We start from the raw sequence: 13,124 nt of genomic DNA, 5'->3' as shown, positions 1-13,124 counted from the left end.
CATATTGGGCTGATCCACCACAGTCAGTTGGACACGTGGTCATTTGTCTCAAACATAGTGATGTCATTTTGGTCTTCTTCAATAACAAAGACAAGAATCAATCAACCAACTTCTCAGAACTTAGGAGAAGGAAGCATGACATCAAGGGACATTGTAAAAACTAGATGTGACCATTGCAATTTGAGCCATACTGGAAGGCAGATTCAGGACATCTCTTTAAATACCTAATCATATATTTTACACTTTTATAAACACTACTCCTTTCTTTTCCAGTCTAACCTTTTTTGTTATAATAAACATGATTTGACAGAGGGATTCAACATTGAAATTTCAGTTTTAAGCTTTTTGCCAATCTGTGTCAATGGTTTGCTACATATTGGAGCTAAATCTATCATAGTATGGAGGAAAAGCAAAGAAACTTTAGGACTGGTGTATGACACTGGTCCTTAAGCATAAGAAACCACATACCAAATAATATTCCAACCAATGCTAATCCAGAAATAAAGGATTGATTAATAAAGTAAAGAGTAAAGTACTGCATTTATGATGGGTGATGAACATTTCAATTTGAAATGCCAAAGACATCTGTATTACATAAATCTGAACAAAATGCAATTAGAAAGAATACTGAATTCAGGAAGTTTACAAATAATGAAACTGATAGTTATATAGTGTGAGAAGACATGTACAGGATTTTGTATATATATGTATATTTAAGTTTCAAGAGAATTATTCCATCAGGAAAAAAATATAAATATTGCTACTCCCACTTTACATAGGAACAAACTGAATCTTTCAAAATGTATGTGATTTGGGCAAGGGAATACAGCCAAAAACAGTGTCTGAGGAAGGTTTTAAACCTACATTTTCCTAACTACAAAACCAATATTCTTTCTGATAAGCCACACAGACTCTAAAAAGGATTGGCAGTTACTTAGATGACTCTCCTCTGTGGTGAACTGAGTCTTCAAGGTGTTTGTCCCATACCTTGAGGGATGTGAAGAATGTCTTCTTTCATAATTATACAAAAGGTGACTTCATGTTACATACAGTTGATGACAAAATATTCTTTTAAAGATAAAGACTCAATCACTCTCTAAAAGATATTTTTGATAGGGGAAAAAACCACTCTGCTGAATAGTTTCAATATGAGATATGCAAGTAAAGAAAATACACTAAATGTAAGCATTTGGAATTCAACCACACCTAGGGCTAGGAAACAAGTTGCTCACTCTAATTTCTTTTTTTCTTTTTTAAAGTTATGTAAATGTATATAAGAAAAATCTCTGCACTCTGAATTAGAATTATTCAGAGAAATATCACTGATCTAAAGAAGAAAGAATTTTTAAAAATGATTTTATCTTTTTATTTTATCTTTTATTATATATTTATTATTCTGTTTAGAGAAACCTTTTGACAAGAGAAATGTATTTTAATTGACAAGAATATGTAGTTATCTGTACTACTTAGGCAATATCACTGAACCACAAATTTGAGAGTTTGAAGACTCTTTGAAGACCATCAATTTCAACAAAGACCTTAACAGGCATCCCACCCTGAAAAGGGGAGATCCTGGCTATGCTTGAAGATCTCCAATGATGGAGAACCTTTGTGGTAAGCCTGTTCTCATATGGTTACATCTAATAATATGAATTTCTTTCATTCCCTCAAAAAAAAAAAGACCACTTAAGAATTTTTGCATGAGTCAGACAATGGATGAACTTCCTTTCTTCTTTTAGTTCCATTATAAATTTTTTAAAGTACAGTTTTAGGAATGCTGTCAGTAATGTCTACAGAACCATATTCCCATTGTCCTGAAGAAACTCAGCAAGATGTCATTCTCAGTAATGCCAAGAGAAATAATGCTAAAGAGTTTCTCAGTGACAATGTTCAGCCTAACAAAATCAGTAATTTACCCACGATTACTTTCAATTATTCCCTGTAGCTGAATTTTATAGATTTTCCCATAACCAGCTATAGTTGAATGGATGAGAATTCTTTTTAAATATATCCCCTAAATGGTTTAGAATTTTTTCCCAAACAATCAAAATAAAGATGACAATTTCATAAGTTCACAATAAACACATAGAATTTTACTGAGAAAAAGACAGGTTCTCTCTATTTCATTATTATCATTTGCTTCATCTTACAAGATTTTCAATCTATATTTTCTGGAGGTCGGAAAAACAGATCTTTTTTAGCTGTATCCACATCCCTCTGTTATTAATGAAGATTCTGTTTGGCCTTAGGCATTCACTTCTTAGCAGCTTGTAAACTAATATTTAAGTCAGAGATTTCTGAGCCAAAGTCTGATGGATGAAAGCAGTTTTAAAATGCAGAATTATGGTGGTGCTTATTTGGGAAATAACAGCCTAGAATTTGTAAGACAAAATAACATGATATTAATGTACTTTGACCATTCTTTTGACCTGTTTTTAGCACAAATGGTGACTTTGATTTTTCCTTTATTGTTAATTTTATCAACGAAGTAAGATCCTGGCTATGCTTGAAGATCTCCAATGATGGAGAACCTTTGTGGTAAGCCTGTTCTCATATGGTTACATCTAATAATATGAATTTCTTTCATTCCCTCAATAAAAAGTGTGTGAAAAGTAATGTGTAGTAGAGGAAGGTTCACAGCTACAGCATCTTAACTTCTCCCTCTTCCTCACCCCATGTATCCAATCATTTGTCAAATCTCTCCATTTCTCCCATCACAATTCTTCCATTGACCTCTTTTTTTATACTGAAATAGTTGACAAATTAGCTCGGGTTGTCATCACCTCTTCCTTAAAAATGGCCTTTCATTTTGTCTCGTTGTCCTTATCTCTCTCATAATCCCAGTCCATCATTGATGCCAAAATAATTTTCATGAAGTGCAGATCTCCTCATATCACTCCACATTTCAGTCAATCCCAGTGGTTTTTGATGACTTCTGACTTGAAGTACAAACTCTTTAGTTTAGTCTTTCAGATTTTCCATATCCTGGCTTTACACATTTTGCCAGTCTTATTTCATATTATCCCCCTCCTTCACCTGTGAGTTAAACAAATTCCTCACACATGATTACTTTTTATGTCTTTGCTTTGGGCACTTAAAATGCCTGAACACATCTCTCTGCCTCCTCTTCCAAGAGTAAGCTTCTTTAAGATGGAGCTTGAACCCTTTCTTCTGCAGGAAGATCCCCATCTTGATCCCCACAAATACTCTACCTTCAAGATTACCTGGAGTTTAATTCCTTTGTATATATATATACATATATATATATATGTATATATATATATATATACACTTCATATTTGTATTGACTAGACTATATTGACATATTGTCCTTGTTTTACTATTGAAATGCAAACTTCTTGGAAGTATATACTGCCTCCTTCTTTGGTTAGGTCTCTCCAAAGCCCAGTATAGGACCTAGCTTAGAATTGGCACCTTCCAAGTGCTTATAGAAGGATGTATTGGATAATGATATTTAATATAAATAACAGTGCAACACACACACTTACATTCACTCATACATGTACACAGAGGCATTTTAAACAATATGCAATTAGGGGCATTGTGCCATACAGGAGAAAGAGAACTAATACTAAAGTCAGAGAATGAATTCAAAAACCTTCAAAAACCTTGGGCAAGTCTCTTATTCTATCTTAAGTTTGGCTGTCTCATCTTTAAAAGATGGAATAGGGACTGTATCTACTTTATAACAGCCCTTCTATGTCTCTTTTCAAAGGACTACAGATTGGAGATTTCAAGTTCAAGGGCCCTCAAAGTTCATCCAACTAAACACCCTTATTTAAAAAAAAAACAAAAAAATTTAGGTGATGATAATGATTTTAAAGACCATGGCCTTTCTCAAAGACCCTGGCATCAGGGGAGGTGATGCTATGAAAAGCACATGAATTGGATTTTAATGAGGGGGTGTTGTGTTATGTCACCAGTTTCCCTTTCTCCTCCAGAGTCATCTGGGCTCAGTGGTCAGAAAGGAATCAGGAGGACTAGAGATGGCCCTGGATGTGAGGCAATCAGGATTAAGTGACTTACGAAGGTCACACAGTTAGTAAATGTCAACTGTCTGAGATTGCATTTCAACTCTTCCCCACCTTTGTCCAAGGCCAGTGTTCTTATCCATGACACCACCTAGGTCCAGAAATTTTAAATGGCAGAAAGTTAAGTTTTTTCAATCATTTCTGGTTAGGCATTATGCTACACTTCTTCCTGTCTTTCTGTCCATCCTTCTCCACCTTAGGTTCAAACCAGCTAATCTATGATTTTGTCATGAGTACCATCACCACCAACATCACTTCCACCACATCCAGGAATATTGAATGTTATTGTATGTAGCCTTGGTTGTCAGGTTATGCTTTCCTGGTGGCAGATTTAAATTTGATAAATCGAAGAATGATTAGTGAAAAAGGGAAAATGCCATCTAACATGTTTGGAACGCCTAAAGAAAATGTAATTCTTTGGCCAAATCATCAGGGTCTGAACCTAGCAAGGAGTGATTTTGAACTATCTGGATTCCAAATAAGAATTTCATTTCAATAACGTTCTGGGAAAAATTCCTCCCAAAGAAGATGACATATAGGGGCCGACTTGCAAGGTGGGTAAGTCTTATTCTTCCTCCCTCCTTTCTTTGCTTATGAACTGCAGAAGTTGACTCTAACTGAATATATTTTAAAATGTCTTTCATTACAAAGAAGTGCTTGAAGGGGGGAAAAAAGAAGGAATGACAAAAGGAAGGTAGGGAGGGAGGAAGGGAGAGGGAGGAAGGAAGGAAGGAGGGAGGGGAAGGAGGAAGATGTTTAAGTGAATTGTTACACACATAAGAAAAAAAAAACAGTATGAGATTTCAGTCAAGTTCCTTTAGCTCCAAACTCTACTGAAGGATAATGCTTTTTAATTTAAAAAAAAGGAAAAAGGAAAAAAGGTGACTGTCATAAAAAGTCTTCCATATTATGTTTAATGGACCACTCAGAATGTGAAGGTTCAGAATAGCTATTACTTTATTAAATATATCCTTGCCGGCTTGTAGGCTCTCGGATAAAAGTGGCATAAAAGTAGGAAAAAGCAATCAGTAATGAGATTCCATGAGATATTTTTGTGGTTTTTGTTATTTTTCCCATTTATAAGCAATGATAGTTTTCCAATATTTATCTTTTAGTTAGTTTTTGAGTTCCATATTTTTCTACCATCCTACTTTCCTTCCCCTCCCCATGGCAGCAAGTAATCTGATATGGGTTGGTTATACATGTACAATTGTGTTTAACATATTTCTGTATTAGTCATGCTGTGAAAGGAGATTTGTTTTGTAACTAAAGGGGAAAAAAGATTCCATGAGATCTTAGAAGACTTCTGGTCTAAGTTAATATTTTCTTTCACAGTCTTTGCCCAAAGCTTCCACATCTGGATTCCAAACCTCAATGCATGTGGGGAAGGGGGAGTTCATCATTCACGCAGTACAGTGCTGGTTCACTGAGGTTCTGGACAACAGAAGATAGGAAAGAGAGAACGTCATGGTGGAACTAACACAAGCTATCCTGGGTCTCTATCATATCAACATGGCCCCACTTGACTCCATCTGGCGAATATGCACTTTATGCTACTTAAATGACCAAATATAGCTGATTATGTTTGAGCCTTATCACGAAGCAGGGATGAATGCGACCCTGTTGTCATTTTGATTCTTTGGAGATTATTGTCTTACATGAATTTCAAGCTTAAAGCATTAGTGGGTTGTATCTGTGCTTAAAAGAGAAATATGGAAGGCAATGGGGTTATACGTGACTTGCCTAAAGTCACACAGCTAGATAAGAATCATGTGTCTGGGGTTGCATTTGAATTCAGGTCCTCCTGACTCAAGGGCCAGTGCTCTATCCACTGCACCAAATATGCACTTTCAACAATTATAAATTGTGACCTAATATCCATATTTATGTTTTATTAAACTATTATATATAATCAACATTGTTGAATTTTATTTTTATGAAATATATTTAACCTTTGCTTGGTCAATAAATTGTTCTCTTAACTATATATCTGAGTGGGGGGAGGGTGGCATATATATAATATATAAATATATATATATATATATATATATAGAGAGAGAGAGAGAGAGAGGAAGAGGAGTAAGAAGTGATACAAGTTATAATAGATAAATAGATATCTATCTAATAATTTTCAATAGATTATAGATGATGGGATCTTTTATGTTTAGGCTTCTTTGGGCACTTGAAACCTTTGAAAGTATTCAGTGTAGGCTGCTGGGCAAAGTTCTTCTTTTGCAAGGATGCTTTAGAGTTTTACCAATAGGTCTTGATGAAGCCTTCCATCAAAATGTTATGTTCTTAGGTTTAGCAAATACTGAAGTACTGTTTTCTTTCAGATCTTAATTAGTTTGCTCTTTTGGTCACTGTTATATATTTAATTTTTTTAGATTCAAAAGTTATTGTTGCTCTAAATGATTCTTTTCATTATTTTAGCTATTTTGTTTGAAAACTACTTGATTATTTTGTAATACATTTAAATTATTTTAAATATTATAATAACCATTTCATTTGTGTCATTACATCATAGTACATTTTTCTCTTTTCTCTTTATATCTTTGTTTAGGTATATAGTCATTCATTGTTTTAATTATGTAAGTTCCAGGTTACCCTGTAAAGTTAATTATTAAATATTTTTGAATCATGAACATATTTTAATATCATTATTTCACTCTACCTCTGAGCTGTTAGGACTTTAGAGACCTGTTAATTTTAATTATTTGATACTTTACTGATAATATTAGTCTTGCTACAGATTCTCTATGGTTTTCTAGGCTAAATCATCTTTTTAAGTGCCATAGACTCTTTAAAGAAAAGAAGAATAGTTGACCTGAATCTTCCCTTTGAATTTTATAGAGATTTGCATATTCCAATATACCTCCTAAGTTTCTCAGTTAGAACAGGGTTCATCAAATGAAATAATTGAAAACATATTCTCTGTAAAAAGGGATTAATATTTAGGTATCCATAATTTCTTCAATCTCAGAGTTCCTTTTGTGGAGAGAGGGAGTCTCCTAGGACAAGGAACTAAATATATGTTGGACAAAATGTCTCAATGTGTTGGTTTCTGGAAGTGGACAGTAATAATTGAAAAATAAGATCTACAGAGGAGTTATTGGTATCTAAAGAGTTGATACCACACGTTGTTCATTAGTATTAAAAGAAGGCTTATTTATAATAATAACAATTTCCATTTGCATCCATTTTATAAGTTGAAATTTAGATATTCTCATAAAAATATTTGCTCTGTGTATTTCCAAATTCTTTCTGGTAAAATCATCAAATAGAGGCATAGCAGAATTCTAAGGGGATTCTTTTATTTTGGGCAGTGAATGATCCCCCCTTTAAATTAGGCATTTTGACTTAAGCTTGCTTTTAGCCCAGAGAGGAAAGAGGGATTTGATGGAGGAGCCTTTCAGGTGAGATAAATGTTATTAAGAGCAGTTTCTTACCAAGTTCTGGAAGGACAGGAAGTCAAAAAGTAAAATAAATTAGACAGAAAAACCTCTACTTGTCCTGATTATCATTGCTGCTAATGGCTGATTAGAACCGGTCCCACACATCCAATTAGGAGAGCTTCTCGTTAGAAGGGAGCGCTTCTGGTGCTGCTTTGATTCCCAAAGTCCTTTGCAATCATTTACGTTAGTTTTTCCTTTTAACCACCCTCTGGGGTAAGTTCCAGTCCTGATTGTCATTCTTAGAGCTGTTACTAGGAGGTTAAAGAACTTGGCCAAATCTACATAGTAATTTGATGACAAAATTGAGAGTAGAGTCACTTGACTTAAAATTGTGGGAAGAGGACATATTGAAAATTTCAAGGGACCACACTCCTCACAGATGGCCAAATAAGGCTCTAAAATAGTCCAGAAATAATGATAAATCAACCAAAGGAAAAGTCTCATGGGTCACTCCCTCCAATCCAGGACTGTCCAAAGAAGCTCTCAAATTCTCTAAGAGTGCTGAAAGGCACCAAATCAGCATGGATCCAGCCCCAGGAGATGGGGCCAGGTGGGCTCCTAGGCAAGGTGCAGGTAGCACTGCCTAGAGATGCAGCCAGGGTCATGATGGCAGCTTCTCTTGGCCCAGGAAGGAGAGCAGACTGTCCTTGGGCCAGGCCATGCAACATGTAGACCTTCTAGTGTCCATGAACTTCATGGGACCTTGAAAGGGAGGTGGCCAGACCAAAACAGGAGAAGCAGAGCATCTAAAGCAGGAAGCAGGGTCAGAGCAGCAGTGAGGCAAAGCAGGGGCCAGCAAAGGAGAAAGGACCAGACAATGACTTGAAAAACAAGGACCATACAACCTTACAAGAGGCCTACTCCCAGGACCTGCAACAACATCTATCTGGTTGGGGAACTCCACATTCCTTTTTTTTTTTTTTTTTTTTTTTTTTTTGCAAGGCAATGGGGTTAAGTGGCTTGGCCAAGGCCACACAGCTAGGTCATTATTAAATTTCTGAGGTCAGATTTGAACTCAGGTCCTCCTGACTCCAGGGTCGGTGCTCTATCCACTGTGCCACCTAGCTGCCTCAGAACACCACATTCTTCAAAGAAAGAAACAAATGGGATAGACAAAATGATGGAGACAAAGAATGAAGCAAACACAAAACCAAAGGAGAGCCTGAGTCCAAATGTGGGATTTCCCCAAAATGGAAGTGTCTGGGTTAGTCAATTAAGGAAGGAAGGAGGGAAGGAAGGAAGGAAGGAAGGAAGGAAGGAAGGAAGGAAGGAAGGAAGGAAGGAAGGATGGATGGAAGGAAGGAAGGAGGGAGCGAGGAATGGAGAAAGGGAGGAAAGGAAAGGAGGAAATGAAGAAGAAAGAAAGAGGAAAAAAGGAAAAAAGGAGGGAAGAAGGAAGGAAAGAAGGAGGGGGAAAGGGAGAAAGGGAGAAAAGAAAGAATGGAGGAGGGAGGGAGACAAAAAGGATGATGCCATATTGAATCTGCCCAATTAACACAGGCTTTTTTCTTGTGAATTTTCTCGTTCTGTGGTCTACTCTCTCCTTGTTGCTTAATTTCTTTTTACTTCTGGTTTCAACACCCCAAATGTTTTCATATCCAATATTACCTTAATCCAGTCCTTAGGATGTGGGGAAAATCCACAAGGCCCAACACCAAAGAGAAACAAACAGGGGGTGATTTCAGAAGCCTGGCACTCATGAGTTTTCTCTTCCGGTGAATCCCATGGAGGTTAGAGTCATCCTAACATCCTCAGGCCAGCCTATAGAGCATGATCAAAGGACAAGGACTCCCAATTAGCAAGAGTCTGTGCAGAATCCCGAGTCGGCAATATGAAATTGGATAATAAAATGTCACGTGATCAGGAAGGCAAATAGCAGTCAACATGAATTTATTAATCGCTTATGTTGGTCTAAGCATGGGCAGCTAGATGACCAGGAGATAGCACACCAATCCTGGAGTCAGGAGGTCCTGAGTTCAAATCCAGTCTAGATATTTACTAGATACATGACCTTGGACAAGTCTCTTAATTCTATTTGCCTCAGTTTCCTCAACTGTAAAATAAATTTGAGAAGGAAATGGCAAATGATTCCAGTAACTTCACCAAAAAAATCCCAAATGGGATCACAGAGAATGGGACATGACAGAAGCAGCTCAGCAACAATAATGAACTAAGCACTGGGCTAAGCACTAAGTATATAGATACAAGGAGGAAAAATGATGGTCCACCCTCAAAGAGCTCCTACTCTGACAGAGGAAAGACAAAATGTAAAAGTAAACCAAAGGGGAGGAAAGGAAGAAGAGGTGTGCGGCTTAGCTCAAGCTAGACAAAGGTCTGTGGAGACAAGACCCAAGTGCACTCTGAAGAGGATGGAGGATCTCTCCCTGGTCTGAGCCTTCTTCAATTTGAGCTTCTCAGAAGAACTGGTCCCTCAGAAGTAGAGACCTCAGGGAAAGAGAGTTCTTCCAGTGTGGGGAGCTATCCAGGAGTGAAGTAAGCATCCAGGGTGAGAAGAGTTCTAAGTCATCACAAAAGATACAATGTCCTGTAGAAATGGGTCAGAGGTAGCATGGAGAGTCTTGAGAGCACTCTGATAATATTTCTGATGCTCTGAACTGGGAGAGTGACTCGATCCTCAAAGTGATATTGAACTCCCATAGATATATTGTGTCTCCTGGTCAAATAGAATAGGAGAACAAGGTTAGGTTTATTGTGTTTTTAATCTTTGAAGGAAAGCAAATGGGTGTGATGGAGGTGGGGTAGGGGGTTTGCACCCCTATAATTTCAATGGAGAAAGAAATTCCTAATGAGACAATTCACCATACTGTTGTTGAAAATTCTACAACTTGCCCTTTTAGAGACTTGTCTGGGACACGAGAGGTTAAATGATTGATTCAGAGTCACATAACATGTGTCCAAGATGGTTCTTGAACCTGTTTTCTGGATTTGAATCCACTACTCCATGCTAACCTGTTCCTAGGCAGTGCTTAATGAGTATTAGCCATTGGGAATTCAATGGAAATGAACTGAATTGGATCTAATCATGACTGTGCATCAATTGAGTAAAGGCTTCATGCTTTCTTTAGTTTCAGAGATTACAAGTTTCTGGGATATCTTCCGTATCAAGGAAGAACATTTTATATGATTTAGCATCTTAGCTGGAAATTTTTCAAGCTGATCTAGATGGGTAGCTCAAGAGGAAAGATAGATGCATGCTGAATAGATTCCAAGTTAAAGGGCTAAATCAGTGTTGCAGATTCAAAGAGCAGCATATGTAGAGTTCACGACAGATTGACATTTGGAGGGTGAAGCTCAGGAATAAGATTGGCTCGAGATACAGTAGCTTTTTTGTGGATTATATTCCTTGTCGATGTGTTAGTTTTTCTTTACAAGTGACAAAGATGCGTAAACTAGTATTAGAACTGAACAGTTATCAGAGAGCTGAAGAAAATGAAGGAAGGTCAACAGTTGGGGTGGGAGACAAGATGAAGAGTTTATTCTCTAACATTTTCTGCTCAGACCTCCTTTTCTTCCCCTTGCCATCGTATCAAAGATAACCATGGAATGAGAACAGTTCACAAGAAAAATAGAGAGGAAGCTAATGATCCCCCAGCCTTGCTTGGTTTATTAGCCTTATAAGAAATAATGTTATTGGACCCCAGGGTGGGTGCTAGTTATTAGCTCCATGGCTGTCAGAATGCTAATGAAAGCCCCCTCCTCCCAGGCTATCATTCCTACATACTCACTCAGAGGCCATGGGTTATAAATCATATACAAGAACCATAAAAATTACACCAGTCTATTAAAAAAAATTGCCTAAAGAGGAAATTGTATATGAGATGCGAGTCAAACTTAACAATAATAGCACTATCCTCTCTCTCTCTCTCTCTCTCTCTCTCTCTCTCTCTCTCTCTCTCTCTCTCTGGTATCATGGATAGGATACAAGATTTTGAGTTAAGAAAATCTGGGTTCATGACTCATCTTTCACACTTATTTTGGCTAAATTTCTAGATAACAAGGGCTACTTCTAGATACTTGTCTGATAAGGCATAGCCCAGTCAGGATAGTTGTTAGAGAAAATTCCTAAATATTCTATTGTCTCAATATCATGAAGATGTCTCCCAGCTTTTGCATATCTGTTTATATTCTTATACATTCACTTTGGGTCATATTTCCACAGATAAATCAGGGAAGTACAAAATCAAAGTTAAGTTTAACTTTTTAATATTGCTTTAGCAAATTGGAAAATCAACAATGTTATAATGGACCAAAGAGTGAAGGGCAACTGGCTTCTGCCCCTCCTAAGTTGCTTTCTGGGTCTCTTCTCTAACTACACCACCAGCACCACCAGCACCACCATATTTATGAGGTGCAGTAACTTTTCTACTTCCTACTTTATCTGAAGGGAGTCTAGATTTCTGGGTCCCTAAATAGACCAGGAACTTCTATCATTGAGTCATCCTATCTCTCTTAGCCTGTGAACAGTTATATGCTTCCCATATATTAAATCATAGGCAATAATAAGAGAAATAAATTAAAAATTCAAAATAAAACAATCCTTACATACAAGGAGTTTACACTGGACTAGACAAATAAACATAATCATCAGTGATCCTTCACAAACTCTTTGGACTGATATGTATGGGTATATGGAAACCCACAAATATGTATCTTTTCTTTGTGAATATATATGAGCCTGTAGGTACATAGGTATATGTATGTTTGTAAACTGACATATTGACATGTACACGTATAAACATATGTGCATTTATGCATTTATGCATATATATCTGGAAAGAGCAAAACCACAATGAATTTTTATTTATAATAGTTTTATCTATCAATAAATAACATTAAAAATAAAATGTGTTACATTTAAAAATATTCAAATTCACTGAAAAAGCCCTATTAGATGTTAGCACATTATAATTCTTTCTTATTTCTTTTTCCAATCATATGTTGAGATAATTTTCAATATTCATTTTTGTAGAGTTTTCACCCTCCCACTGTTCCCTACCCCACTCAAGGATAGCAAGTAATCTGCTAGAGACCATGCGTGTTCAGTTGTGTTTATATGAGATTTCTGTATTTGTCATACTGTGAAAAAAAGAATTTCAATAAAAAGGGGAAAAAACACAAGAAAGGAAAAGCAGAAAGCAAAATTTAAAAAGAGAAGATAGTCTGCTTTGTGGAAGGGTGAATTATGCACACATATTCCATAGTTTTTTCCTCTGGATATAAATAACATTTTCCTTTATAGGTCTTTAAGTATTGTCTTTGATCACTGTACTGCTGAGAAGATCTAAGTTCATCATAGTTCATCGCTGCAAAATATTGTGATTAAGGTTTACAATGTTTTCTTGGTTCTGCTCACTTCACTCAAAGTCAGTTCCTGTAAGTCCAGGTTTTTCTTGAAAATTGCATGCTCATTGTTTCATATAGCACCATAATATTCCATCATAATTATCTGCCACAATTTTTTCAGCCATTCCTCAATTGATGGACATCCTCTTAATTTCCAGCTTTTTGTACTCGCTACTATTCTTGTTTGTGTGGGTCTTTTCTCCTTTTTTATGATCTTCTTTGGATATGCATTTAGCATTCTTGCTAGATCAAA

This window comes from Macrotis lagotis, chromosome 2 (genome assembly GCF_037893015.1).
Source record: "Macrotis lagotis isolate mMagLag1 chromosome 2, bilby.v1.9.chrom.fasta, whole genome shotgun sequence".
Lineage (NCBI taxonomy): Eukaryota > Metazoa > Chordata > Mammalia > Peramelemorphia > Peramelidae > Macrotis > Macrotis lagotis.
The sequence above is the reverse complement of the archived record's forward strand: the minus strand, read 5'-3'. Positions refer to the sequence as shown.